Source organism: Callithrix jacchus, chromosome 13, assembly GCF_049354715.1.
Source record: "Callithrix jacchus isolate 240 chromosome 13, calJac240_pri, whole genome shotgun sequence".
Lineage (NCBI taxonomy): Eukaryota > Metazoa > Chordata > Mammalia > Primates > Cebidae > Callithrix > Callithrix jacchus.
Genome location: NC_133514.1, coordinates 31479681 through 31485150, shown reverse-complemented (window position 1 = coordinate 31485150; position 5470 = coordinate 31479681). Strand labels below are relative to the sequence as shown.

The window sequence follows — 5470 nt, the reverse complement described above, 5'->3', positions numbered from 1 at the left end:
AATTACAGCCACCCTGCTAGGTGTGAAATGGTATCTCATTGTGGTTTCAGTTTGCATTTTCCTAATGCCTGATGATGATAAACAGGTTGTCGTGCGCTTTTTGGCAATTTGCAGATCTTTGGAGAAATGTCTAGTCAAGGGCTTTCCTCATATTTATTTATTTTTTATTTTTATTTTTTTGAGATGGAGTCTCGCTCTGTTGCACAGACTGAAGTGCAGTGGCACGATCTTGGCTCACTGCAATCTCTGTCTCCTGGGTTCAGGCGATTCTCCTGCCTCAGTCTTTCGAGTAGCTGGGATTACAGGTGCATGCCACCATGCCCAGCTAAGTTTTGTATTTTTTTATAGAGATGGGGTTTCATCATGTTGGCCAGACTAACTCCTGACCTGAGGTGATTCACCCTCTTCAGCCTCAGGTCAGGAGTTAGTCTGGCCAACATGATGAAACCCCATCTCTATAAAGTCCTGGGATTACAGGTGTGAGCCACTGTGCCTGGCTGCTTTCCTTGTTTTTAAATTGGGTGGCATGTCTTCCTATTGTTGCATTATAAGAAATTTTTTATGTATACTCTGGATATTAAACACTTATCAGATATGAGCTTTGCAAATATTTTCCCATTCTGTGGGTCATCTTTTTACTCTCTTGATAATGTCCTTGGATGTATACAGGTTTTAATTTTGTTTTTAATTTTAATTAAGTCTAATTTATCTGTTTTTATGTTGTTGCCAGTGCTTTTGACATGACATATAAGAAACTCTTGCTAAATCCAAGGTCATGAAGACTCGCCTCTATGTTTTCTTCTAAGAGTTATGGAGTTTTTAGCTCTTAAATTTAAGTCTTTGATCCATTTGACTTATATTTTATATATGGTATAAGGTAAGCATCCAACTTCATTCTTTTGGTGTGGATATCCAATTTTTGCCAGCACCATTTGTTTAAAAGACTTCTTTCCTTACTGAATGATTTTTACATCCTTGACTTTTAAAGTGTTTAACCTATTCAGTAAAATGTATTCCTGTGTCTGGATGAGAAAACCATCTTCTTTGGTCTTCTTATGTTCCACTCTTAGAAGGTATGCTAAGCTTATAGATGCCTGAAGCCACCTACAAGAGTCTCTTTAGTTCCTACCCGGTGAAGTTACATTGTAGCTGTAAGAGAAAGTTATGCTGGAGCCATGTCCTGCCAGACTGGCATTCGGTGTCAGCTCCACATGCTGAGACACCCACTTGTCTGTCCCTCACTTTGTCTTCTGTCCCCCGTCACTGACCCCTTTCTGGTCACAGATAACAGTGTCTTCCTTTTATTTTTTAACTTTTTATTTTTTTGAGACTGATTCTCCCTCTGACTCCCAGGCTGGAGGGCAGTGGCATGATCTAAGCTCACTGCAACCTCCGCCGCTTGGGTTCAAGTGATTCTCCTGCCTCAGCCTCCCAAGTAGCTGGGATTACAGGTGCTTACCACCACAGCAGGCTAATTTTTGTATTTTTATTAGAGACTGGGTTTCACCATGTTGCACAGGCTGGTCTTGAACTCCTGACCTCCGGTGATCCACCCACCTCAGCCTCCCAGTGTGCTGGGATTACAGGTGTGAGCCACCTTGCCCGGCCCAGTTTCTTCTTTAGGAATCTCAGTCACCCATTGCCCTGGGAAGACTGCGTCTCAAGCCAAAGTGGAGAACAGGACCTCCATTCTTCAATTAATAAGTCAAAAGCATGACAGAGTTCCTGATGCACATTAGGCACTGGGAATTCAGATGGGAAAGGGGACATTACAGAGAGGTTTTCCTCTTCTTCCCCATAGGGTAAGGGACCATTTCCCTACAATGGTAAATCCACATCTTTTTAATGCCCAAAAATGTACTAGACGTTTTCACCCAGATAGCCCTCTTCCATTCCAAGTTTAGTGTGCCTAAGGCCAAATTCATCATCTTCCTCCTGACACTCATATGCCACTCTCACTCCCCAGGCATCAAGACCACAAACGCTGGAGCTGTCTTGGATTCTTCTTGTCTCTCATTCATTATATATGATCTTCCGGGAAACACCTGTCAATTCTTCCTTCACAGGTCTACATTTATTCCTTCATTATCGTTGTCACATTAGTTCAGGACCTTGTAATAACTGGCTTCTGTATCCCCCACAAATTGTTTAGCTCATGCTGCCTGCTTGAAAACCTTACAGTAACTTTCCTTTGCTTATAAGATAAAATCCGTAGACTCTGGCATGGGCCTCTGGACCTTCCATAACCTGAATCCAAGCATCTGTCCAGCCCTGCTTTAAGGTCCTCACACAGATCTTCAGCTCTAGCTGGACTGGTTCATTCAGTTCTCCACAGTCATTACTTGTATGCTTTTCTGCCATATTGCTTCTTTACTTATGTTGTCCCCACAACTGTAATGTCTTTCCTTCCATTTCTTTTTTTTTTTTTTTTTTTTCAGATGGAGTCTTGCTCTGTCGTCCAGGCTAGAGTGCAGTGGCACAATCTCAGCTCAATGCAACCTCCAGTTCCTCGGTTCAAATGATTCTCCCGTAGCCTCCAGAGTGGCTGGGATTACAGGTGCCCACCACCATGCCTGGCTAATTTTTGTATTTTTAGTAGAGATGGGGTTTCACCATCTTGGCCAGGCTGGCCTCGAACCACCTGCCTTGGCCTCCCAAAGTGCTAGGATTACGGGCATGAGCCACCGCTCCTGGCCTTTCCTTCCATTTCCATCAAAATCATATTCATCTGGGTTTCTGTAACTGGGGAAGCAGGAATATCCTGCTGGACTCCCAGGGGCTTCTGTCTGCTCTGCAGCAGAAAGCCCTTCACATTACATCAATGTAAGCTTGAATAACAAAGGCATTTTTTTGGCTGGGTGTAGTGGCTCATGCTCAGCACTTTGAGAGGCCAAGGCAGGAGGATTGCTTGAGCCCAAGAGTTTAAGATCAGCCTGGGCAACACAGACAGAACCCCATCTTAAGAAAAAAATAAGATAAGATAAAATAAGTCAGGCATGATAGTGTGTGCCTGTGGTTCCAGCTATTCAGGAGGTTAAGATAGGAGGATTGCTTGAACCCAGGAGGTCGAGGCTGCAGTAAGCTATGATCGTGTCACTGCACTCCAGCCTGGGCAACAGAGCAGGACCCTGTCTCAAGGAAAAAGAAAAAGAAGGCCAGATATGGTGGCTCACACCTGTAATCCCAGTATTTTGGGAGGCTGAGGTGGGCAAATCACTTGAGGCCAGGAGTTGGAGACCAGCCTGGCCAACATGGTGAAACCCTGTCTCTACTAAAAACACAAAAACAAACAAAGAAACAAAAAACTTAGCTGGGCATGGTAGTACGTGCCTGTAATCTCAGTTACTGTGGTGGTTGAGGCAGGAGAATCGCTTGAACCTGAAAGGCAGAGGCTGCAGTAAGCCAAGATCACACCACTACACTCAAGCGTGGGTGACAGAGCAAGACTCTATCTCAAAAACAAATAAACAGCAAACAAAAAAACTAAAGAAAAAAAAGGCAGCTTGAGCAATTTTTCCTAAGCCATGGCATATCAGTTATACAGAAATACTGCTTTGGGAAATAGTCTTCAGATGAGCCTAGATGAACTCATACAGTCTCAACAGACTACCTGCAAGTTCTACTTCAGTTTGATAAGGCTATAAATTCAGCATTGGCTTAGACGGTTAAGAACAGAGTCCATTTCAGGAGCTTTCTAGATACCTACAGATTCTGTGATTATCTGTGGACTTTTGTATTGAATAATGTTGAATTCAGGGAGGTGACAGAACTTACTAAAGTGGATGAAACAAAAATTGTAGCCTGTGATAAAGATACTGACTCCAATACTACAGAATGATAGGAAAATTTGCTTTTTATGCTGTCTTCTGTTATTATTGATCACTTTTTGAAGAGAAGCAGAGAAGAAACTGATAACAAATTATTTTAGCATTGCAGAAATGACTATACTGTGCTATCCTAGAGAATTCCAGTAGGAAGAAGCTTGTAACTCCAGTAGGAAGAACATGCAGAATGAGCAGGTTTGTTACATGGGTATACATGTGCTGTGGTGGTTTGCTGCACCCACCAACCCATCATCCACATTAGGTATTTCTTCTAATGTTATCCCTCCCCTAACCCCCAACCCCCTGACAGATCCCAGTGTGTGATGTTCCCCTCTCTGTGTCCATGTGTTCTCATTGTTCAACTCCCACTTATGAGTGAGAACATGCAGTGTTTGGTTTTCTGTTTTTGTGTTAGTTTTCTGAGAACAACGGTTTCCAGCTTTATCCATGTTCCTGCAAAGGACATGAACTCATCCTTTTTATGGCTGCAAAGTATTCCATGGTACATATGTGCCACATTTTCCCTGTCTAGTCTATCATTGATGGGCATTTGGGTTGGTTCCAAGTCTTTGCTCTTGTGAACAGTGCTGCAATAAATGTAAATGTACATGAGTCTTTGTAGTAGAATTATTTATAATCCTTTGGGTATATACCCAATAATGGGTTTGCTAGTCAAATGTTATTTCTGGTTTTAAATCCTTGAGGAATCACCACACTGTCTTTCACAATGGTTGAACTAATTTACACGTTCACCAAGTGTAAAAGCGTTCCTATTTCTCCACACCCTCTCCAGCATCTGTTGTTTCCTGACTTTTTAATGCTCGCCATTCTAACTGGTGTGAGACAGTATATCATTGTGGTTTTGATTTGCATCTCTCTAATGACCAGTGATGATGAGCTTTTTTTCATATGTTTGTTGGCCTCATAAATGTCTTCCTTTTAGAAGTGTCTGTTCATATCCTTCACCCACTTTGTGATGGGGTTGTTTTTCTCTAGTAAATTTGTTTAAGTTCTTTGTAGATCCTGGATATTAGACCTTTGTCAGACGGATAGATTGCAAAATTTTCTCCCATTCTGTAGGTTGGGAGAATGGGACAAAAATGGAAGATAGTAGGTTGCTCACTCTGATGATAGTTTATTTTGCTGTGCAGAAGCTCTTTAGTTTAATTAGGTCCCATTTGTCAATTTTGGCTTTTGTTGCCATTGCCTTTGGTGTTTTAGTTATGAAGTCTTTGCCCATGCCTATGTCCTGAATAGTGTTGCTGAGATTTTCTTCTAGAGTTTTTATGGTTTTAGGTCTTACGTTTAAGTCTTTAATCCATCTTGAGTTAATTTTTGTATAAGGTGTAAGGAAGGGGTCCAGTTTCAGTTTTCTACATATAGCTAGCCAGTTTTCCCAACACCATTTATTAAATAGGGAATCCTTTCCCCATTGCTTATTTTAGTCAGGTTTGTCAAAGATCAGGTGGTTGTAGATGTGTGGTGTTATTTCTGAGGCCTCTGTTTTGTTCCATCTGTTTTGAGACCAGTACCATGCTGTTTTGGTTACTGTAGCCTTGTAGTATGGTTTGAAGTCAGGTAGCATAATGCCTCCAGCTTTGTTCATTTTTCTTAGGATTGCCTTGGCTATACAGGCTCTTTTTTGG

The 5470-nt window shown here is 41.9% G+C and overlaps 1 pseudogene; it reads left to right on the top strand.

Annotated features, from left to right (window-relative positions):
* Positions 1-3524: 3524 nt before the first annotated feature.
* On the top strand, positions 3525-3838 carry LOC100392483 (transcription initiation factor IIA subunit 2 pseudogene; annotated as a pseudogene).
* The last annotated feature ends 1632 nt before the right edge of the window (positions 3839-5470 follow it).